Genomic DNA, 22419 nt, shown 5'->3' on the forward strand with positions numbered 1-22419 from the left:
AGCTGGCTCTGCTCTGCTCCTTAGCTAGTTCCCAGAAGTCTCTCACTTCAGTGTTGGGGTTTTTCTTGGCCATAGTGGTGGTGAGAAAATAGTCATTCCCTGACACTGTTGGAATTATACTGGTGCCCATCAGGGGGTAAGCAAGAGAGGAGCTGATCTCATGTCAGGATCAGACACTTGGAAATAGTGTCAGGTCACATAACAAGACACAGGACACATGTAAAAGGCATATCCCCTGTTTCAGGCTTCGTGCCCCAATTCAAAGGTCAGAGCTGCCTGCGCTTGTGCAGTGCAAACTCCAAGCCTGGGGCTTCTCCTGTGGACTGGTGAAGATGTGAAAATTTAGTGTCCTGGAGAAAGCCTGGGGCAGTACTTGGGAGGCCAGGGAGGTCCTCTACCTTCATGATGATGCGATGGAGGGAGTGGTATAGGATGCCATGTCCCCGCACTGATGTAACTCAGCCTAACTCCTCTGTGCCTTCAGGGACCCCTCCAGCTTTGCTCCCTGTGGGATCTGGCTTTGGGCAGGGGTGGAAGGAAGCAAAGAAGCCACCCATTTTCTGAGGAGGCAGTGAGTTTTCTGAGGGGCCAAGCACAACTGGGGGAGAAAACTGAGGTGTCATGCATCTCAGAAGCCACTCATATCCCCAGGCAGAGAGGCACGCTCGTCCTGCCAGCCTGTTGCAGATCACAGCTGGGTAAGCGAGAGAAAGGTCTGCGCAGCAGCACCACTGACACATGGGCACTTATCCATCAGCAGTATTTCAAAGTGAGATGTTGGGTAGTTCAGAGCAGTCATTTGCAGGTTCAGTGTCACTGTTGGGGACTGGAGAAGGAGGCTTTCCACTGCACCAGCAGTCCGGTCCTGCCAATGTGTTGGGGTGAGCCCAGCTGGCTGTTGGACACTGTATGTCTTGGCAGTAACTAAGTCTAATTAGACTTAAAGGGCAAGGCTGTAAGGCTGTAATACTGTTAATAATACTGAGTTAATTTTTTCCCCTCTTGCCATCTGGCACTGGGAATATAATAAAGAAAGAAAATGTTTACTAAGCAAGGAAGTGAGGCAGGTAAGTTTAACCTGATATCAGCAATGCCATTTGGGACATCCGGATTGGTGGTGTTAAAGCTACTGAGCGACTGCATGACAGGAGATTGATCCTTTGGACTGATCTCTGCATACGTCTTGGGCTGGCATCCCACCCCACTGAAGTCAATGATTGGAGGAAATCTGCATGTGGGAGAACAGTTGCTGATTTAAACAAGCAGCTCTGACTGTACAAAAAGACTTTGGATGACAGGGCAGTACTTGGGAGGAAAAGAGGTGCCCCAGTCCAGCACTTACTGCTAAAACATCACCCTGCTCTGCTGCTACCTGGTTCTGAAGGCACCAAATCTCAGAGCTATGCATGCAGTAAAAGTTTCACCTCTGCTGTACCTAGAAGCACCCTGACCTTAGCTGTAGGGTACCTGAATCCTGGAAGCCTTTGAGGATCTGAAAATCCCTACCTTCATCCCTCAAGAGATCTCAGACTGACCTGTATGTACTGTTTTGCTGTAGCCAGCAAAGCCCTCAAGCTCATGCCTTGGCATTGCTCAGCTTACTAGCATAGGCATCACCTGAAAATGAGGTGCTGGTGGCTGGTGGTCCATGCAGCTCTGAATCCACCGTGCTTCTGGCAGCGGCTTGTTGCCCCGCTCCTCTCTTGGCATTGCCCTCCAGCTGCTTTCCCTGTGCTCGGGGAAGGGGCTTTTCACCCTCTCCGCTCTGTGGTGTCTGGCAAAATGAGGTGAAGCTCCACGACATGGGAGGGAGAAAGAGTTTCCTCTGCCCGTGGCAAAGCCTTAAAAAAAAAGAAGGAAAAATATTTTTTGCTGATCCCTAATGAGGGGAAATAAAATCTATATTGGGCCTTGTTTTTTTTTTAACAACTGAATTGTACTTTCTTAACAACCTGTTGTTTCCTATCCTTATGTACATTCTTATGTTTCAAGTGAGCCTCACCCCTTCCTTTAAGCTGCATATTTTCCATTTTAAGATTTCCTGTTCAAGCTAAAGGGCAAAGATCTTTTAAATATCAGCATGAAGCAGGGCTTACTTGCAGTGTGTAAAAGGTAGCTGGCTTCCAGCTCTTGGTCTGGCTGTCATACTTTCTCCTTATCAGAGAAACTGAGGTCCCAAGTTCAATGTCTTTGACTTTCTAACTGATGTGTTGGACTAAAGTCCTGACCATGAGGGCAGCCAGGCGGGAGACAGCGGAGTAATCTGCATCTGTGCTTGATGGCCATTATTGTTATAATGATTGGCAGCAGACACACAGACTTCTGTCTTCAGGGTGTTTCCTTTCTTTACTCTCTCTCTCTTTTATTTGCATGCATCCACTTATCTTGTTTTCTCTCTGACATCTACAACTGGGCATGAGTGAGCAGAGGGATGGGGCAGCCCTGAGGGGGAAGGACTACATGCTGGCTTCAGCTGCCTGCGTCTGCTTCTGTGGAAGCACCACTCGAATTTTCATCTGTGCCCCAAACATTGCAAAAGACCCAATCGAACAAAAGCCGTAAGCCCATGCCTCAGATGGTGGTATTCAACAATAGCCATTCAATAATAGCTTCTCTGTTTAGCGTTTGTTGGGGGCCTGGATGGATGTTAGCCAGGTAGGCAGGGGCAGCCGGTGCCTGATGCCAGTCACAGAGGCTCTGGCTGCGGGCCCGTGGTCCGTGGGCGAGCAGCGGATGGGTGCCAGGGAAGACAGGGTGCACCTCAGCCAGCCCCCATGTGCGGCCAGTGCTCTGCGGGGTGACAGACCCTCTTCCTCCCCTTCCCTTCCCTCGCCTGCCCTGCCGCTGGGATGGTTCCCAGCACCGGTGGCTGCCCAGTGCCGGGCTGCCAGCGCCAGGTTCAGCTGGGTCCCGTGCAGATGCCGTGGTTGCTTCTGCACCAAGGGACATCCCCCACCTTTCCCCCAAAGCGAGGGCTCAGTGAGGGCTTGCCTCCCCCTGAGCTCAGGCATCAGTTATTCTCCCTGGGGTGTCTCCGGGTTTACCCTTCAAACAGCTGCCCCTAATTGAATTAGGATCACATTCAATGAAGCCAAACACATGGGGGGAGGAGGGCAGCCTGCGGGGAGTTAATCCTGGAATAGGCAGTGCAGCTACTGAAACATGTCCCTGGCAAATATGGCTAAAAAAAACATGAGATGAGGAAGAAGATACTGAGATAAACATGGGTCACAGCTGGTGAAAACTGTTCTGGCCAAAACACTTTTTGACAGAAAGTGAAATTTTTTCTGTAACTGGAGTATCTTTTGGAGTACTTCATCTTTTTAAAAACAAATAAAATCCCTGTCCGTCTCCCACATCAAGCTTATTTCAATGATTACTTTTTCTTCTGTGGAAAGGTGAGAAAAAAGAGGTGGGAGGGGAAGCAATCACGGGAAGAAGACCTTCCAGTCTGCTCTCTGACCATCGCCTGTCCTCGTGTGCTTTTCATGGTGCCAAATGCAGCCAGAACAAATCCCACAGGTACCACCAAACCACAGATAAAGCGATGGCAGAGGTGCATTACAAGCAGTAGCTGGTTGGGAGAAGGCTTTTCTTTTCAACACAAACTTTCAGGGGTGCCAGTGAACTGCTTCCACCTGTCTGCCTATAAAAAAGGCACTTTGCGTGCAGCCGATGAGAAAGAGCCGGGGCTCGTACGGCTGGAGATGTATAAACGCCTAACTCTCCTTGGGTATTACAGGGTGCTGAAATGCCTGGGAAAACGTGACCTCACAGCCCGGGACGTGCGCCGCTCCCCGTCTCCGTAACTCATCGTTCCTGCTGCTTTCTGCAAAGCACAGACATTGCTGGACACAAAAGGAATTTCAGGGGAAAACACAGCTCAGCGCTTTCTCTTCCCAGGCGGAGGGTGGGAAGGTGCGGAGGTCATGAGTTTTAGAAGGACAGAGTCTCACCCCACTGGCCACTCTGGGCTTGGCGTGGGACTTGTTGGTTGAAATCCCCTGTTGGTGTCTTGCTGGGAACTGTACCCAGCGAGTGCAGCCTTCTCCCCTGCTCTTGAAATCTAGTGCTGGGATGTTTAGCCGCACTGCCGCTGGCTGCTAAGCTCTTGCGATGCACTGCTGTGCGCCTGTGGCACCTGGACCGGCTCCCTGGCTCTGACCCATGGTCTGGTGATGGAGACCTTACTCATAAGAGCAAAGCCAGGAGGCCCACGGGACCAGCGGAGAGTGAGGGGCAGATGCTGCACTTACTCACAGTGACTCAGTGTGCAATTCTGGGAAGAGCCCCACTGAAATCTATGGGGCCCTTGGGGTACAGTGTGTTTCGGCATGGACAGGGGAGAAGGGCTTCGAGCTCTGCGTGAGTAAGCCTGCCATCTGCGGTGACTGCAGACACCCAAAATCTGTTCTTAGAATTTCTGGTGGTCATGGATATCCCCACAGAAGATAAAACAACCCTACAATGTTGTGCAATGCCTAAATGAGCGTAAGGTACGTCACGCACAGCTGTGCCGGCAAGGTAAAGCAGATGTTCCAGGGTACCAGCAACACTGTGGTTGCAGCAGGTTGGCATGGAGGAAAAACAACCCCATCGCACCTACCATGACTTGGGTGGTGCTAAACTGCTATGAAAGTCACCAAACTTGTCCTGTGCTCAGCCTAGCTGTGCCAGCTGAAGGTGCAGCCAGTGTTTTCACCACTCGTGGGAGGCTAGCGAGCTGTGTCAGAGGAGGGAGAGGTGGACATGTGTCTGCATGACAGCCGGGGGGACACGCCATCCCCTGGGGCCATGCTTGGACTGGAGCAGTTGGAGAGAAGGTGCCTGCTCCATTCAGCAACATCTCATAGCAGAGGGATGAGGGTGGTTAGCTGAGGTCTGTGATACCACAAAACCAAGCCAGGCTTGACAGCCAGCCCTTGTTAAAGCCCTTACAGCCTCACCAGCTCAGGTCTGCTGTGACTGACAAAGTCTGACTGCATACACAGTCGACTAGGAGTTTTTATTATTGCTTTGTCTCAGAGAACTCTTTTTGCCCCTTTATTTTTCTTCTAAGGTAGGTACAAGGCTTTTTTTTGTCTTGGTTTATAATTTAGAAAGCAAGCACCTCTCTTCCTGATGCCTCTTTTTAAAAATTTTACGCAGGTCTTCATGGTCTCACATTTATTCTCACATTTATGATTATTAATAGGGCTAGCAGGAAATGCTGGGTCAATTTTTGTTTCTCTTGAAATAAAAATATTTTTAAAATGACTTGACTCTAAGCAACTTCTTCCCTGGAAAGAGAAAGAAAAAAAGAAGTTTTCATTCTGGAAAATTTCCAGAGGTATGCTTTTTGTTTTTTACACAAATTTTCTGCATCTTGATAGTAATTTTTAGAATTAACCCTTCTCAGGAAACTAAAAAATATGTTTGCCTCAATTCCAAATGAAAAAGAAGGCACATATCAAATACTCAAACTTCCAATGAACGAGGAAGGCCACGTTTAGTTTAGCACAAGTTACCAAGCGATTACAAGTGCTGTTCTTCTTTCCCTCAAGAATTGGTTTCAACAACTACCTGTCTGTGAAATAGAAATAATCACTCCACCTTGACAGGGAAAGCGGCCCCTTAAGTCCTCTGGCTTAACCTCAGACATGCACAAGCTGGAGGTCTAAAGTTCATCCCATCCCAGCAGTTTCATTTCCCTTTCACAGTGGATTTTCCTACTGCATTAGTGTTCCCTGACCAGCTGCAGATGCTTGTGCCAGGATCAGCAGGGTCGGGGCCAGTGTGAGTGTGTAAAGACATTTTGGGTGACTCCTTGTACCCCCTGACTTCCCAAGCGCTAAGCGTGAGGAGGTGGGGTTCCAGGCGCTGCCCAGTGGACGTGGGGACCTGACTGATGAAACTCCCCCAGGACTGCTTCCTGGGAGTGCAAATGAATGCCAGAGTGATTGAAAATGGAGGTAAGGCTGCAGCTCAGGAGGCAAAAAACAGAGAGAGAGAGAGAGGTGGTTTTCTGTGCTGGACATGCTCTGCTAGGTAGTGCAGAGCTAGAGCCACCATCTGAAAGCCAAGGTAAGGCTGCTGCAATGGCTGGAAATCCTGTAGTGCTCTGCCAGCACAGCAAAGGGAGCCTATGGAGGGCCAACAGACTCTCCCGATGCTGAGTGTGTTAGAGGAAATAGATATGTGGAGGTAAATTGAGTTCTCCAATAGACGCTAGGGAGATGATAAGGAATGTCAGTAGATCATTTATTTTCATTTATGGCTCAAGTCTATCTAAGAGTGCTGATAAGATCCTTGTTTCCCCTGAGTCATTGTCGTCAAGCTATATTTGTACGTTTACATGATTAAGCAGTAGGGGAATCTGGAATCTGGCTTTATCTTAATTTGTATTTTTATGGTTGTGTCTTCCTTGTATTTGCCTCTATTTCTGTCTGTGCCCAGAAAACAGGAGAGCTGAAAGGTCTGATTAGCACTGTGGTGACATCCTTAGAGTGATTTACTCCAGGCCACACATGGAAACCTGCTGCAGAACCAGGATTTGAACAGACATCTCCCAAATGCTGGCCTGGTGCTACAAGGACAAAATGATTATTCCACCTCCTGACTGGTTAAAAACATGCAGAGATCCTACTTTCTCTTAAGGTTTGACTTGCACATGATTAGTGCATGATTAATGGATGTCATCAGCATATGACAAAGATGCGTCTGGGCTGTCTTGTACAGTTGCCTCTAAGTGCCTTGTGGAATGTGTTCTAGATGACTGCGTCAGGACCATAAATGTTTATTAGCCTGATGGACTCCAGAACAATCAATTAAGTCTTTATTAAAACCATTCATAAGAAGATCCTCCACATAAAGCAGGACCAGCAAAGACTTGTCTTTCTTGGCATCCCTGTCCACCTCTACCGATTGGGAGACTCTGTGACCACGATTTCTGCATGCTTGGACAAGCTGCTCTGAGTAATACTGTGGTTCTGGTTAAAGTTTGTCACTAGTCAATTTAATACCCTCTTACACATGCAGGAATAATGTGCGTCTCCTGTGGTTTGGGGTTTTTTTTTGTCTCTTTCTGTTCTGTGAGTTTGGATTGAAACCAGTCATTTTTTTACAGGCTTTCTACTCTTGTTCATAACAGGTTTACATCAAAAGAGGACTTTCCTCCTGGCATGGCTTAGTGAGGCAGCTCTGGTGATAACAGAGTAAACAAATAAAATGACACGACACTTGTCCTGTGTTACAGGACTTCTGGAGTCGTACACAGGGCTCCCACCTCGGGTAACAGAGAAGATAAATGGTAATTTCAGTCTACCTGAGGACTGACTGGCCAGATGGATTTTTTGCATGGTGCATAAGACATGTTGCCTTTTTGGTAGGGCACTGCTACTTACATTCCCAGCAGCAGTTCCCACACACATGCCCTGTAGCTCCCATTCCCCAGGGAAGGCACTGTGATGTGCAGCAAGGCAGGGCTGCGAGCAGTGCTGCGTGGCCAGGCTGCAGAGAGGAGCAGCAGCTGGCCCGGATCTCCAGGATCCATCCCTCTCCCAGGGCATGTCTCTTGCCCCTGAAATATCTGCAGATAGGAGGGCACCACAATCATCTCTTGGAGGGGTGGCTGGGTAACTCCTCCCTGCTCGTGCGGCTGGAGATGTCAGGGTACCTGGGGACATCCTGCTTCACCTGCTAAGCCTCTCTGGGCCCATGGTGCTGCAGCAGCTTTCCTCTTTAATTTTGCGAGGAGGCGGAAAGGCAGACTTCTCAGAGTTAAGTTCATTTCATAAGCTGAGCGCTTGGATGTAGTGGGTGCCAAGGCATTCCTCTAGGATATGGAGCCGAAAGCTAACAATTTGCTTGGAACGCCCTAAGACCAAATCTTTGGGGCTAATTCAGACATCCAAGCCGATCTTATTCCACTTCTTCTCTTTATGTAAGCACCACAGTTTTTATTAATTGACAATATTAGATAATCTGGTCTATCTCAGAAAAAGCCTTCTCAGCTGCTCATTGCTGGAGCTTCTCTGTATGCAGCTTTTACTGTCCTTGAGATTTTCATCCTGATAGGTCTTCCTCCATCCTAGCTTGAATCTAGAAAATGTTTCCTATATACATAACTGACCTTTATGAGGTGAACAGTTATGAAAGTAGACTTCAAAGAAACTGAGACAGCTGAATAAAACCCAAGGGCTGTGGTTTGCCTTGTCACAAGATCTGAGATGTAGACGGAGGAGAGTTTGGTCTAATGACCTCTCTTCCCCACTCCTCCCACACAGGCAGGAGAAGTTTTGTTTTGTTTGTTTTCTCTAGAGTAATTTCATTTAGTAAATGAGGCGATTAAAAAAATGGCTGGGGAATGTTTCCTGGTAGAAACCAAAAGAATAGAAAAAGCCATTTTTAGTCGACCTAGAGTGTTTTTAAGGATACAAGCGTTTTTCAACAAAGTCTTCCAGGAAGGTTGTGATGGAGGAGGATTAAGATGGGAGGCCACACAGGCGGCACGGGGTGGGAACCACCTGCAGGTCCCTGCTTTGCCCCGATGCAGGATCTTCCACCTCAGGTAACAGCACCGTTGGGAAGAGCAGGGGCTTGATGCTGGGTCCCTCACCTGGCCATAACTCCGGCGGGGTGAGTTGGAAGGACTTCCCACCTCCCTGTACCCTGCATCATCTACTTTGCCTCATGCAAGCTTCTTGGGTTTCGTAGGGTGCCAAGAACATTCCCAAACTTCTGAAACAGGAGAATAACATCCATGAACTGGCAGATTTTGGGCAGGACTGTGAACACAAGGGCTGCTTCTCTGGTTGGGACACACCAGCCAACATCCCCTCTCTGGGTGTCCAGCTGCCTGCGGGGACCCAGGGCACCTCTCAGCGGGGGAAGCCTCAACACAGCCCCAGCCCAGGAGGAGTCTCACTCATCGGCGGAGCCGGGAGTTATTGTTTGGTACCTGCTGATTACTAATTGCCAGCTTAATCCCGCATTTGTGTCACTGCTGGTGAAGAGCCAAATGACACAGCGTTGCAAAAGAGACCGTGGTGTGTTTAACCGGCTTAATGACTGCATAATTACAAGTCTCCCTGAACGGTCTTCCACAATTAGAGCTCATTACGTCCTCACGACCTGACAGGATTTTAAAAATGTAATTAGAGGCTGGCTGCACCGCTGGTGTTGATCTTGAGGCAGGGGGGAGGAGGAGGAGGTGAAATTGCTGTGAGCAGTGGGTGTCTAGCTCTTACAAGTGTCTTATTAACCTCTCTGCAAACAGATCTGCGCAAAGGCCCTGGCTGTCACAGCAAGGCTGCCCCAGCTGCCCGGGCTTCCCCGCTGCTGCCCCGTGCGAGACAGGCACCATGGCTGCAGGAAATCCCTCCTTGCCTGTCTTCAACCCCAAAACCTGGCTGAAAAACATGCCAAGCCAGGACCCAGTCTCTCTAGGACAGGCTGTTTCATGGCTGAATTCAGCCTTGTGGGTGCAGCAGACCCCGTGCACTGGTCAGAGGACCTTACCCTGCAAGGCGCTTACGAGCAGTGCCTCTGTGAAGTGGATCGACTTAAGGATGATAAACACCTCATGAATGAAAGATTCTGCTCAAGCCCATATATATATCAGAAATATATATCTATATATTTATAAATATGTACACGTGCATATATATATCTCTCTGGTGGCTAAAAAAAGTGTCATAAGCAACAGCTTGAATCACACATTCTCCTCTTCTGTTTTATTCATACTCCCCTTCCATCTTCCCTGGCCCTGTTTCAATGCTTTTTCACTTATCTTTTCCCTCGAATTCTGATTCATTTAGCGATAGAATCACTTAAGCCTCTGAGTGTTACCCTCTTCCTTTCACTGGAGGCGCGTACAGCTGCCACTCCCAATCTCATACAAGTAGTATTGCCTCACTGCTATCCAAAACAGTTTACTCACGTGGTGGAAAATTGTGAAACTCTCCACTAGAATTTTTCTTTCAGGAGAACTGGGAGCTGCAGTTGCTCATTATAGTTTACCGTGCCTTCCAACTAGCTGTTTGTCAATACCCAGCACAATCCGCAGAAGCCTGCCTACTGCTAATATTTCCATATTTCTTCCTACTCCTCTGTAACACAGCTCTTCCTTTTTTAACATGGCAGGAAATTTCCAGCTGCTGTTAAAGGGTAAGTTTCACCTTGGAAGCCCTGTGTGAGTCTTGCAAATGAGATGCTGTTACTTCTAATTAAATGGCTGGGGGAAGTCAGCTCTATTTTTTGTTTGTTTGTTTTTTTCTTTTTCTTTTTTTTTTTTTTTTTTTCTCTTTCACATGCACAGGTATGTGCCACAACTCTGGTAATTTATTATGCTTACTTAAAATGTGTAGTATTCACTGTATTTCTCATTCTTTTCATAATTGGATTGGGCATATGCTTATGTGGTATCCAGATAAGCAGGAAGTTAGCAAGCAAGCACATTAAGTTAAATTCGGTGTAAATAAAATCCATCAGCACCTAATTTAGAATGATGCAAAGGTCCAATGAGCATGGGCTGAACTTGAAGAGTACCTGCAGGTACAGCTAGCTGACACTTTATTTTGGTGTTCATGGCTTGGCTGTAAACCAGCCCATGTGAGGTCGCATTAGAGAGGCATTACCCTGGCCACCTCCTCCTCCTTCTCTCTTTTGGACATCAGAGGTAGCTTCCTTAGCATTGAAGTTGCAATGCTGCAAAGCTGGTGTGGGTGAAAGAAGCTCTCCTCATTCTTAGCAACCTGGTAGCAGACCACGTGTCCTAAGTGTGTTACCAATCCCTAACGGGAGGAAATCTGACTGAAGAGTGCAGAGGATAAGTGTGTCAAACAATGTGCCACTGCCCCCATTTTGCAAGGGTACTTAATCATCTAAATACCACTGAGGTACCTAATTCACAGAGATTTCCACAGGAGATAGGGACCAGGGCACTCAGGAGGATGTTGCCCTGAGGGACACTTTAAGGGTCACTGTGGAGCCTGTGTCAGAGCTGACTGATGAAGCCAAATCCCTGGAGGTACCATTCAGTGCTTAATTGAAAAGGATCTCACTTGATCCGGCCAACCCCTGAGTCTCTCGCCCAAGCCTGCTAGAAAGCAAGGTGTTCTCCTTAATGCCCACTAGAAAGCAAGGTGTTCTCCTTAACACCCATGTCTTCGCCAGAGCACAGCTCAGTGTAGGAGCGGCAGTGGTGGGAAAGGTCTAAAGCTTTAAGCCTGCTGGCGCCGGCAGAAGAAAACCACTTGAAGCAGTACCTCCACAGCAGCAGGGCAGGGGAGCTGAAAACAGGTTTGAGGAGGTCAGAAATCCCACGCTATGGATTTTGGCCCGACTGTGGTAAGGAATTTTCCTTCAGGCTCTGGCAGCTGTTTCAGCTCCACGAGGCCAAATGGCACTGCTGCCCTGGACTGCCACCCGCCTGGGAGAGTAACCCAGCTTTGCTGAGACCGACTCATACTTTCCACGAGGCCTTTCCAAGACGGGCCTCCCTCCCAGACCACCCTCACCCCCAGCCCCAAAGCCTGCCCCTTTCTTCCAGGGCATGTGGAGCCTCTCACATGCAGGAAAGGAGCTCTCTGAAAGACAAGTGGGAGCATGGCTTTTCCTTCCTTACCAGGCTCCTTGCAGGCTTCTTTTTCAATGTAGTCTCCCTCAGGCCAAATGGTGTGGGTGAAATCTGTGACGTCTTCTTCAGCTTCAGCACACGCCACTTCCATGGGAGTTTGCTTCCGACCTCATTTACCCTGGAGGGAGTCAGTGATAATAACTGCCCTGCATTCAGTGAGATTGTCAGCACAGTGTGAAACTGTGCACGAGGGATGGGAGCACATGGTGCTTAATGCTCATCCTACATTTACCCCCACTGTGTAAATGCAGCGAGTGAGAAACCCCTTCCAGGGCATTTTAGAGTAAATTCCTATTTCTAGCAACCCCCTCTGCATGCACAGGTGCTTTGGCAGTGCATGGAGTCAGGATTACAAAAAGGCTAGTGCATGCCAGCAAACAAACATTGGACAAAATTCTACCAGTGTAGCCATGTAGTATTGCTTGGGGAAAAAAACCCAACTGTTTTACTTAAAACTCTTTCTTGGCAATTGTAAGTACACATGAGGTACTGTAAACACCCTGGGTTATCTGCCTCTGCAGTGTAAGAGGAACTGTGTTTCAATATGTAAAAAATATTGTGTGATATAAAAGTCATTCTAAGGTACATTTCACAAACTGAATGAAATTTTGGGAATGGCAATCCATTGCAGAAGGGAGCAAATGTGATATGACATCATTATCAGTACTGTTGAGACTATAGGATTTGGCAGAGGTTGACAATGTCCCTGCTGTAATTCAGAGTGATCCCAGGGCTGCTCTAATATGTGTCAGGCTTTTCTGAAATGCAGTGCAGCTCAGATGAGCCATGGCATTGCGTGCTACTCACCCTAAAGAGAGCTAAGGAGTCCCATTCCTGCACTGGGGAAATCCCTTACTTAACCCTTGTTAAATGAGCCTTGGATATATCTTTGAAGGAACTACAAGGGCTGGATTGAGCATTGGGGAACAGGAAACCCAAACCTAGTCTCTCCAGTTACAAATTGCAAGATTCCCCTTGTTTTCACAGGAAGCAGGAATGTGGCACTTCTCAATCTTATCCATGCGTTAGTGCTGCTGAACCATTCCCTGTCCATTTTTATTGCTTAAAGAAAAGTTGGCTGGTCCCTATAGGAGGAGGCAGCCCTCTCCACAGGAACAAAGTCTTTTTCCACAACCTCGCTCCTCACAGTATCAGCCACTTCCTGCATGGTCGCCAGGAATGTAAATAATCAGCCATTTTCTGTATCAATAAGGGTCCTTTCATTGTGATGAGGTGCTGGGCTCAACTATGCCAGGACCTGATGAAGCAGATGCTGACGTTTTTCCAAATCCTGCCGAGGGCAGTAAAAATAAAGCCTGTTCTAAGATTTCAGTCAAATCCCTCACTTCCTTACTTATAGAAATCTTGTTTTGGGCATACCTGGGCTGTGAAAATCCCTTGTTTATCCCTGCAGAAATCCACTAACAGAGGAGTCATATTTAAGGTGTCTAACTAAGAATTAGTCTTGTCTCTTTCATTTGCTGCTTTTTGTTATATAGTGAGAGACTGACATCATAGTTGTCATCTTTATATAGAATTAGGTTTTTTCTGCTTGCTTTGTTTATTTTTTTTTAAAATTCTTTAAGACAGTAGGGACTGAAGGCTGGGACTGAAGGCTGGCCTCCCCCTCCTCACATACACACTTTGTTGAAGGATCTTCTGAAGGTCTGAGGAGTAATTATTGGGAGCTCTTAATGCCGTAATTGAAGGTGTTGAATCTTCAACAAAGCCTGATTTTATTAAACTTGTGAATTACCCCTGATGTTAAATAGTTGTTAACAACTAACAAAAAGAGCTTCTTTAGAGTTCTCTTTTTTCCGTTATCTTTTTTTTTTTTTTTTTTTTTTTTTTTGTAAATCTGCTCACCCTCAAATGGCTTGGCCGCTGCTCCTCTCCCTGGCTCCGCACTCTTCTGATTTCACACCCACTCCAGGGATAAGGAGAAGTGACGGTGTGGGGGGGAAATCAAAGAGAAAGAAAAAAACCCAAGGGAAAGGAAGCCTCTCCCCCTGTCCGTTGGAAGCAGGACAGAAGGACTGTGCTGGAGAGAAGGTGCCGTCTGGGGAGATTTGTGTTTGTTGCTGGCGTGGCTACAGCTTCCTGCGTGAAGCTGGGCCACTGCCGCTGGGGAATGTCTGTGCAGATGGCTCGAGGTGTGTGGCCAGGCTCCCAGTGCCAGCCTGGGGTGGCCAGCTCTGCTCCAGAAACCATGTAGCCGTGTTGGATGCAAAGCTAATAGATCCAACAGAGAGATTTATTGCAGGGAGAAAAGGGTTGGCCTGGCTCCCCTGCCTCCTGCCTCGCAGGGTCATGCCTCGGCCATTGGGTTGGGCGGCTTTCCAAACTCACCTTGCTGTCTCCTGAGGGGCATGGAGAAACCCTGGCACTCACAGTGGCAAGCACATACCTTCCACAGCATGTGGGCATAATGTGTGATTGGGCTGATGTGCCCGGACTGCTTGCCTGTGATGCTATGGCAGGGCCTGGAGAACAAAGCCTTTCAGATCATTCCTGAGATTTCTGCCTGCGAGTGGCACAGACACACCACTCCTGCCTCAGAGGACAGAGGAAGTTTTTTACTGGGGCTACAGCAAAATTAAAAATCAATAAATAAAAATCAACAACACCACCCCCCCCCAACAACCCAACCCAGAAATGTATTTAAAGAAGTCTTTGGAAGATGAAGTTTAGCTCCAAAAATTAGACCTCTGCAGTTGGCTACTCCAGAATGTGAAACCTATGTCTGTTTTCAGCCTATGAATGCACAAGCTAAAATGTTTTCCTCTTTTTAATTTTTATTTATAAAATCCAGTTCATAACAAGATTCATCTGTTCCATCAGGCTTTTTAGTAGCCAGAAGGGTTTTTTATTGTTGGTGAGCATGAGTTTACGAGGGTGGGAATCATCTGGTTTTGTGGCCAGCTGTTGGCCATTGTTAGGGACTATTAAAAAGTCTTTGTACATGTGCCCAGATATGTGTTTGAGGGGCATGCCATTAATCAGCTTCTAACTACGGGAATAATGACGAGACATCTAAGGAAGATGTTTCAAAATTATTAAAATAGCATTCAGGTGGGGAAAGTCATTTGTTCTTCTGCATGGTGCCTCACAAGTGTCCAGAAATGATGTACTAACCAACTCCCCTGCCACCAACACTCATCCTAGTCCCATAACACATTATATTGTCCTTTAAACAGTGTTAGCTGTGCATCTGTTGCAGCTCACTTTCCTTGGGACTTTGGCTTCATGAGCTATCCTGACTTGACAGAGAATGGCGTGTCAGCAGATCATGGTTTTAGAGCCCCACAAAATGAGCTTGGTCTTAATGAAAGGTTTTAGCTAACATGCTTTACCTCTCATTTGCTGCAGAGTATATGTGTGCATGCAGTCAACCGGAACAGAGTAGCTGGTAGAGATGCAGTAGCTTGATTGCATGTGTAAGCAGTGAAGAAATGCTCTTTGCTGATTCTTCACCTATCCACATACCCATGTTCTCCTCAAACGTACAGTGATCGCTGCTGGCTGGTTTTAGTGTGGAGGTCCTGTGGCACCTGGCAAAGGCTTTCCCCTCTTCTGCAAGGGTGAGTGTTTCTGGGAGGTACCACACAGGAGAAAGCCTCAAAGGTGCAGGCACATTACTCCTGAGATGTTACCGCTTGCTCCCTGTCCTGGCTTTCAGCAGCACTTGGGATCTCCAGGAATGGCCGTATTTATATTTAGCAAAGGAAGTCCTCCCACCACAATGTACACAGCTCACTCTGACTCTGGCTGGTGCAAGCTTCCCCTAAGCCATGAAGTAGGTGCCCAGCTTCTACTGGAATGATGTTTTCTGACACCAGCAAAGTGGCTTAAGTAGATCTGTGTTAGTGGCATCTGAATAAAATATGTTAAAAAGCAAGTTCTCAGCAAATTCCAAGTCCCAGAACATGAGAGAGTTTCCCAAGTATGTGAAAAAATGAGATGAAGGGGAACACTTCCATGGCCATGCTGCACGTTGCAAGACATAATCTGCTGCCTTTGTGAATTCAAGTTAGAAATGGAAAACTTAGGAATGGACTGGGTTAGAAATTATCTGTAAAGCAGATTCAAAGAGGCTAGAAGATGGCATGACAGCATCAGCTGTGACCTCTTGAATTTTGGCTTGCTCTGTTCAATGTCCCTGTGAAAACACATGTTTACATTGGAGACTGTAAAGGATGAGGACAGGTATTAACACTATGGATGGCAATGATGTTTTCTGAGCTGTTGAAGCTTGCTACATAAATAATGTGTACTTTAGGCCTGTGCTAAAAGCCATCATGCATAAAGAACAAAATTACTTTGAATGGGCTATGACGGTCTTATACTTTCATAAGTGACTTAGGAAAAATCCTTGCCCGCTGCATGGTAACATCTCCTAAGAGTATAGAAGACTATCAGGTCATGTCGTATGAACTTAAGCAATGGTCTCCTCCTGATTCTGCTTTAATATTGTCAACCCTGGGCTTTTAAAACTTATTAGTCAGGCTATCCTCAAAAAACATAAGATTGAGAAATCATGAGGTTTAAAAAAAATTATAAATTGTGTGTTCTTCTTCTCAGCCTTGAGGGTTTATGTTTTCAGTCTTTTCTCTGCAACAATGCCGGCTAGAAACTTACTTTTAAAACACTGGAAGTAGGGAATGTTTGTGTAATCACATGACTCCAAGAACTGGGACCTTAGGAGGAAAAAACCAAAACAAAACCAGAACTGAAAACCTGTGATAAAATCTCCAGGAGACTGTGATAAAATCTTCTGGAGATGAATCATATAGATAAACAAAAAGAAAACATCAGCTGAAAACAAAAGCTGTGGATTCCTATTTTCCCTCTCTGAATAGAAATCACGTTCAGATTTTAACAAAAATAACAAGTGGGGAAAATACTCATGTTTAAGAATAAACACATGAACATTAACTTTACAATGTTTTGTCCTAAGCTGTCCATTTTTAACCCTGGCCATGCATTCAAGCCTTTTTATTCCCCTGAAATGGAATAAGGGAAACATTAAACTCCATGTCTAGACATTTACAAGGTGTAAATCAGTGCAGTTGCATTGCAGTCAAGGACTTCAGTCACTGGATGGCCCAGTTTCATGAGTTGTTCTCTTTGGTTTTGTTCCTTTTCATTTCAGCTGCTACTGGGGAGAATACGTGAGCCCAGTGTCTGCAAATAGACCTCAGATGAACTCACACAGAGCATCTCAGCAGCTCTGTTAATGTCACCTACTCCAGATGTCTTCACCAACCAAGAGACTGTCAAAGAAAATATCTTTATAGCTTGCATGGACAGCAGAATCCAGCCCTTGAACAGACTTTCATGAAGAACACATACGAGGCACGATTTTTGCCTTTATATTCAAATACACGCTATTGTTCTGTAGTTACATAAGTCAGCCAGTCAGAGAACAGAAACAACATCATATGACTTATGTAACTAACCATTGCCCAATCCTGCAATGAGATCTGTGTGGCCAGGCCCCCCCCATGCAAAGCCCCATTGAAGTCCAGACAAAGATCACTCCGGGGTTGGAACCCAACATGGTAGAATTTATGACTATTTGCAACAAGCCACTCACGAACAAAACTGAGAATTAATCCCTGAAGAAACGGGTGAATCATTTTTTTGATGAACAAATACATTCTATTCTGTTTGTAACAGCTTTGTGGATAATTCAGGATTCAGAAAAGAGGCAAAATCCATCAAAGCAAATAGACATTAATTTCTAATTATATGTCCGGTTCTTCAAGAAGGGCCAATATCCTTGGGCAAACAAAAAGAGGAGTCTGGAGAAAACAATCTTCTGAGAAACAATTTGTTCATTCTTGATAACTCAGAAATTCATCTGAGGTGCAACCAGTGGTTGAAATGGTTGAATTCAGCAAACATGGCACCAAAAATCAGATGCCATGGTCTATATGAGAAGACCTCCATGACTGGAAGTGCTGGTATGGCCTGTTTCAGCTTTTAGGTTTAGTGCACCCTGTTGCGTCTCATATGCAAACAGTGAGAACTCCTTCCTGCTGTTGAACAAAACTTTGCGGGATGCTGGAAAAATCCTGAAATGCGCTCTTCTGAGGACGCAGAGAATAAAAAGGATGGAAAATGGAAACACTGACAGGTATTATGAGAACGGGCAAAACCCAAATCCCTTCTTGCCTTGTTTTCCATTCTTGACCACAGCCCAAACCAGTCCCTTCCAAGGAAGACGACCCCAAACAATGGGTTCATGTCACCATCCCCTCCACCTTGAACTTTAGCAGTGAAAGACTGTCTAAAGCTCTAAAACTCCTCCAGTGGTGAGAGATTCTATAAAATGCTTCAGATGTCATCCTGGCTGTGGTGACCAGCTGGTAGCTTGCCTGGCCCTCCTAAAGCCTGCCTTTTATTTAAGACACTGCCTGCCATTGCATGCCTGGCTGCAGGTAGAAGCTTCAGACCAGGGTTAGGCTGCACAAAGAGTGTAAAGTAATGTGGCAGTGTGGCCACCAGTGTGGCCACCAGGCTGTAGCAAGGAGAACCTGCTCACAGGAAAAGCTGCTTCCCAGTGCTCTCCTTCAGCCTCCATGATCCATCCTAGCGAGTGCAGAGCTGCTGCTACTAGCAGCTCAGGGAGGTCCACTGCTTCCCCTTGCCCTGCCTTCCTCCATGTTTCAGACCACTTTATGTAGAGTCAGTGTGTTTACTGCCAGTTTGCACCTGATCATGCAGAATAACAAGATGCATCCAGCCCATGACTTCAGTTGAAGAGGTAGGGCAGGGAATTCTGATAAATGAACACCAATTGTTTCTATAGGGAGTGTTATTTCAAACCATTCAGGAGACATCAAGAACTTTACTGTATACACAAAGAGGCTTTTGACTTAAATGCTGTGCTTGGAACATACGGGAACAGCCAAAATATTGTAAACAGATTTGCTTTTTACTCTGTGCTTAGCAAAATATTGGCAAGATGCTTAAACATCTAATTAGCCCATTTTCTTACTTTGGCATCTGCTTGATTTGCATTTTAGGGTCAAGATCTGTTGCTTTTGCACTCAGTGGTATTACTTCTGGAGATTATATTCTATATAAGATGTATTTGTCTAGGCCATTGTTCTTTGTCAAATAAAACAGAGAACTGCATAGTTTGCCTATGGGAAAAAATACATGTGGTGGCTAGCATGTCATTTTTTTTCCTGTAGAAAGTGAGTAGAAATTGGTTTTTTGCAATCTGCTAATACAAGATCTATGGAGGGGCCATCCAGCTGAGAGCGGTCTGGCTGCTACAGTATGGCTACCTACAATCCACTAGTAGTCATGATCCTGAAATGTAGCAGTTGGAAATAAACTCATTTAAACCATCCTCACGGCTGTCTGGCCGACTTTGGTAACCAAAGAACAGCAGTGCATATTTGCAGCGTCTCCAGATGACTGTGTTTTCCCTTGTTGATGGGGTGGATGAGGAGAAAACCTACTATTGGTTACCGTGGCTCAAAGCTGCCTGGCTCTGAAGGCCTGGTGGAGGCAAGATTTACTGTGGTCTTGGGCCCCATCTGCACAGGTGTACTCCTTATGTGAGGAGGAGGACCACCAGGTCGGTGGCCACTGGGCACCCGCACGTGTGGCCAGGCATGTGCAGCCTTTGCTCGTGGCTGCTTTGAAAGCAGTTTGGACCACAGCTGCACCGGAGACAGCAGTGGTAACTCTCCCCTGTGATTTCAGGGGAGGTACTTACCACACAGGCTGGGATGACAGCAAGGAGATAAGGCAAAGGAGTCCTACAAAGGAGTGGTTGCCTATAAGACATGTTCAGTTTTGTTTTTTCATCAAGAGGATAACTCACAGTGCTCATGCACATGCCCAAGTCCCTGCAGTAGGCAGGCTATGTCTACCCCATCTTTACTGTAGGAAGGCAACACTTCCCTTGTTAGTACCTGCTGCTGGCAGAATGTTGTAAAGGACTAGTATGTTTTGTCCATTTGTTTACAGTTATTTCCACATCTCCACCATCATCCACATGTAAGACATTAGCTTGTCTACCTGGTTTCTTCCCCAATAGCTCTTAAAAGCCCGGTTCCTATAGAAAAAGTGCCACTCAGCTTGGCTCCCCCTGGGAGCACAGGAAAATGCTGGGACTTACATACTTAACATGAGCTCTTCTCCCAAGAGGCTGGGTTTCAGGATCTGCTGAGCAAAGCCCAACTGCAGTGATACCCATCAGCTGTCTATTTCTATGTACTATTCCTCACTGACCAAAAAGCACCAGTGCCTCAAGCTGAAAAAGTGCTTGAAATGGGTGTACAAGGGAGCGAGGGAGAAGCGGCTGAACCATCAAGGAGTCTGCCCCCAGTTGCTTCCTCTTGTGAACTCCTCCCTTTGCACCAGGGAGCAGAGGCAGGGGTGAAATTATTCATGTATGGCAGGCAGGACGTCTTAATAAAGAAGCCATGATGAGCTTGAAAGTCCCCAGCACCCACTGAAAGTTGGCATAAATGAGGCATCTGACTGACTGAACTGGGTAAGTTTTCCCAATTAAAAGCTAGAGGACCACTCAAGACCCCTCTGCAGAGCTACATGGCTTCCAGCACAGACACCATTCCTGCCTTCAGCCCAGCTTCCTCCTTCACCATGTGGATTTGTTTATAGAAACTGTTTTCAGTAATATCTGCCCCAGCAAGTGCCTTTAAAAAAAAAAAAAAAAAAGTAGTTCTTCATAATGAAATGGAGATAGGCCCCTGTCCCACACACTCTCCATCACTCATGTGCTCTCTATGCAAGGAGCTCATCACTGTCACTGGAGATGGGAAGTGATGGAAGAGTTTTCCAAAAGCGCCCAGTGCTGTCCGAGCTTTGTCCCAGTGAAATCGGTTTTTGGACAGAGAAGAACACATGTGAAAATCCCACCCAAAAAGGGACTGTTGTTTGTGGATCAGGATGACCCACCGCAACCACATCTCGCCTGCAGATCTCCAGAAGCATTGTTTTTCTCGAGCAGTGAATGTTAAACTTACGGAAAAGAGCCCCAGACTGTTACCAGAGACACTGCCTGCAAATACATTTTTCTCCTTGTGTGTTCTGGGTCCGATCCTTTTCCCATGGAAAGGCTGCTTGCAGCTGGTGCTGCTGCATGTGTCTATACCGGTAAACCCAAAGGAGCCCCAGCATGGGCTTCAGCACTTGTCACGATCATCTATATTACTTAATTGCCAACACATGCCCTGGCACAGTGCGGGCTCGCTGCCAGCCAGCCCTCTCCAGACAATGCCTGGGCACAGTTTGTCTGGAGGGGGCTCTCCAAGGGACACAGGGACCAGGACGGTGACATGGCTGGATGTGAGGATGTGAGCTGTGGCTGGAGGGAAGGTGCCGGCCTCTCTGATTTACCACCGCAGAACTGGCTGTCCAGAGCAGGTTCAGGCGTTTGAAGAAGCTGAACCACAAAACCTGGTCTGGCAGCGGGTTTGGGATGTGCAGCCCTCATAAATTTCAGCAAAAGGGGTGGGTTAAAACCCCTCCCACCCCCTGTCAGCATTCAGAAGCTCCGTCACATATCCTGCGCTGGGGTTTTTGCTTGCCGAAATATTTATTTCCTCCCTGTTCCTCGCTCCTGGTCCTGAAGTTCAGATTATCCCAGGCCTCTGGTTGACAAGTGTTTGCAGCACAGCTTTTCCTGTGGCTTGCTAAGGAAAACAATCTCGAGTACATGAATTTTTTTTTTTTTTTAAAGTATCAGATATGATCCACTACCCCCTTTTGAAGGCCTTTAATCCTCCATTGGAGTTTTTCTCCTAGGGCTCAAGCTCCTTCTGTCAGTGCTTGGATGCCTAACCTGGGCTGTGTTAAAATGTACAAACACTCAAAACCAATTATAGTTCCTGTCCCGAAGACCCTTTGTTCTAATTACAAAAACTCCAGGAGGCTACAGCAGATCTGTCAGCTGAGGCTGGGAATACAAACTCTTTTTCTTTTTCTTACCCTCCCCCCCCCCCCCGCCGCCTTCTCTAATAATCAGGGAGGTGGGGAGGCAGAAATCTCAGCAGGAACAGATTGAATACATTAACATTTGGTTGGTTTTGTATTGTTCTTTAGTAAGACCGCAACTTATGAGGCTGTTTTAATAAATGTCTGGTCAGGGGCCAATCGAAAGCTGCCAAAATGGGTGTAGGGAAGCCTGTTTCCCATACAGTCTGCTCTTTCCCACCCTAATCACTGGAAATAAGAAAGCCTAATAACCAAATGTCTTCTTTTCCCTATTTACCTCCTCACTCTCAGGGATTTTGCAGCCCATCGTTCCTAGACATGAGCAAACTTAACTCTCCCCTCCAACAGCTCCTCCCCCAAGGCAAACTGAGACCATCTTGTTGAACCATAATGTAACATATGTTGAGGGCAGATGCTCATCTGGTGTAAATTATCCTAGCTCTGTTCAATTCAATGGAGCTCCAGTAATTGAGATCAGCTGAAGAACGTACCTTTGTTTTATTTATGATGGTTGAAGGCAGTTCCTTATAGGATATGGATGTGCAAGGGCTGGGAGTTTTCTCTGCTCGCTTGCCACTTTTGGGGGGGAACACTGAAATAGCTAGATGCGTTTTCAGGCTGCCTTCAGCTAGAAAGTATTGTGGGAGACTGAGCACAGCAGCTCTCTTTCATGCCAAAGAACATTTATTTCTCTAAAGGTTGGTGCTAGGGAGGCTGGGCTCTGCCTCGAAGCATGAAGGGATAAATAAAGGGAGAAATCACAGCGGTGTTAGTAGGGTAAAACAAACCTGACTTCTCCAAGATGCAGCTTCTTTAAAAAA

General features: G+C 46.6%; 1 long non-coding RNA gene across 1 annotated transcript; it reads left to right on the forward strand.

Annotated features, from left to right (window-relative positions):
* The first annotated feature begins 9944 nt into the window (after positions 1-9944).
* LOC115337257 lies at positions 9945-18980 on the forward strand. The gene is made up of 2 exons (XR_003922061.1): positions 9945-10146; positions 16770-18980. It is a non-coding gene; the product is annotated as an uncharacterized LOC115337257 (long non-coding RNA).
* Positions 18981-22419: the final 3439 nt, after the last annotated feature.

This window comes from Aquila chrysaetos, chromosome Z, assembly GCF_900496995.4.
Source record: "Aquila chrysaetos chrysaetos chromosome Z, bAquChr1.4, whole genome shotgun sequence".
Lineage (NCBI taxonomy): Eukaryota > Metazoa > Chordata > Aves > Accipitriformes > Accipitridae > Aquila > Aquila chrysaetos.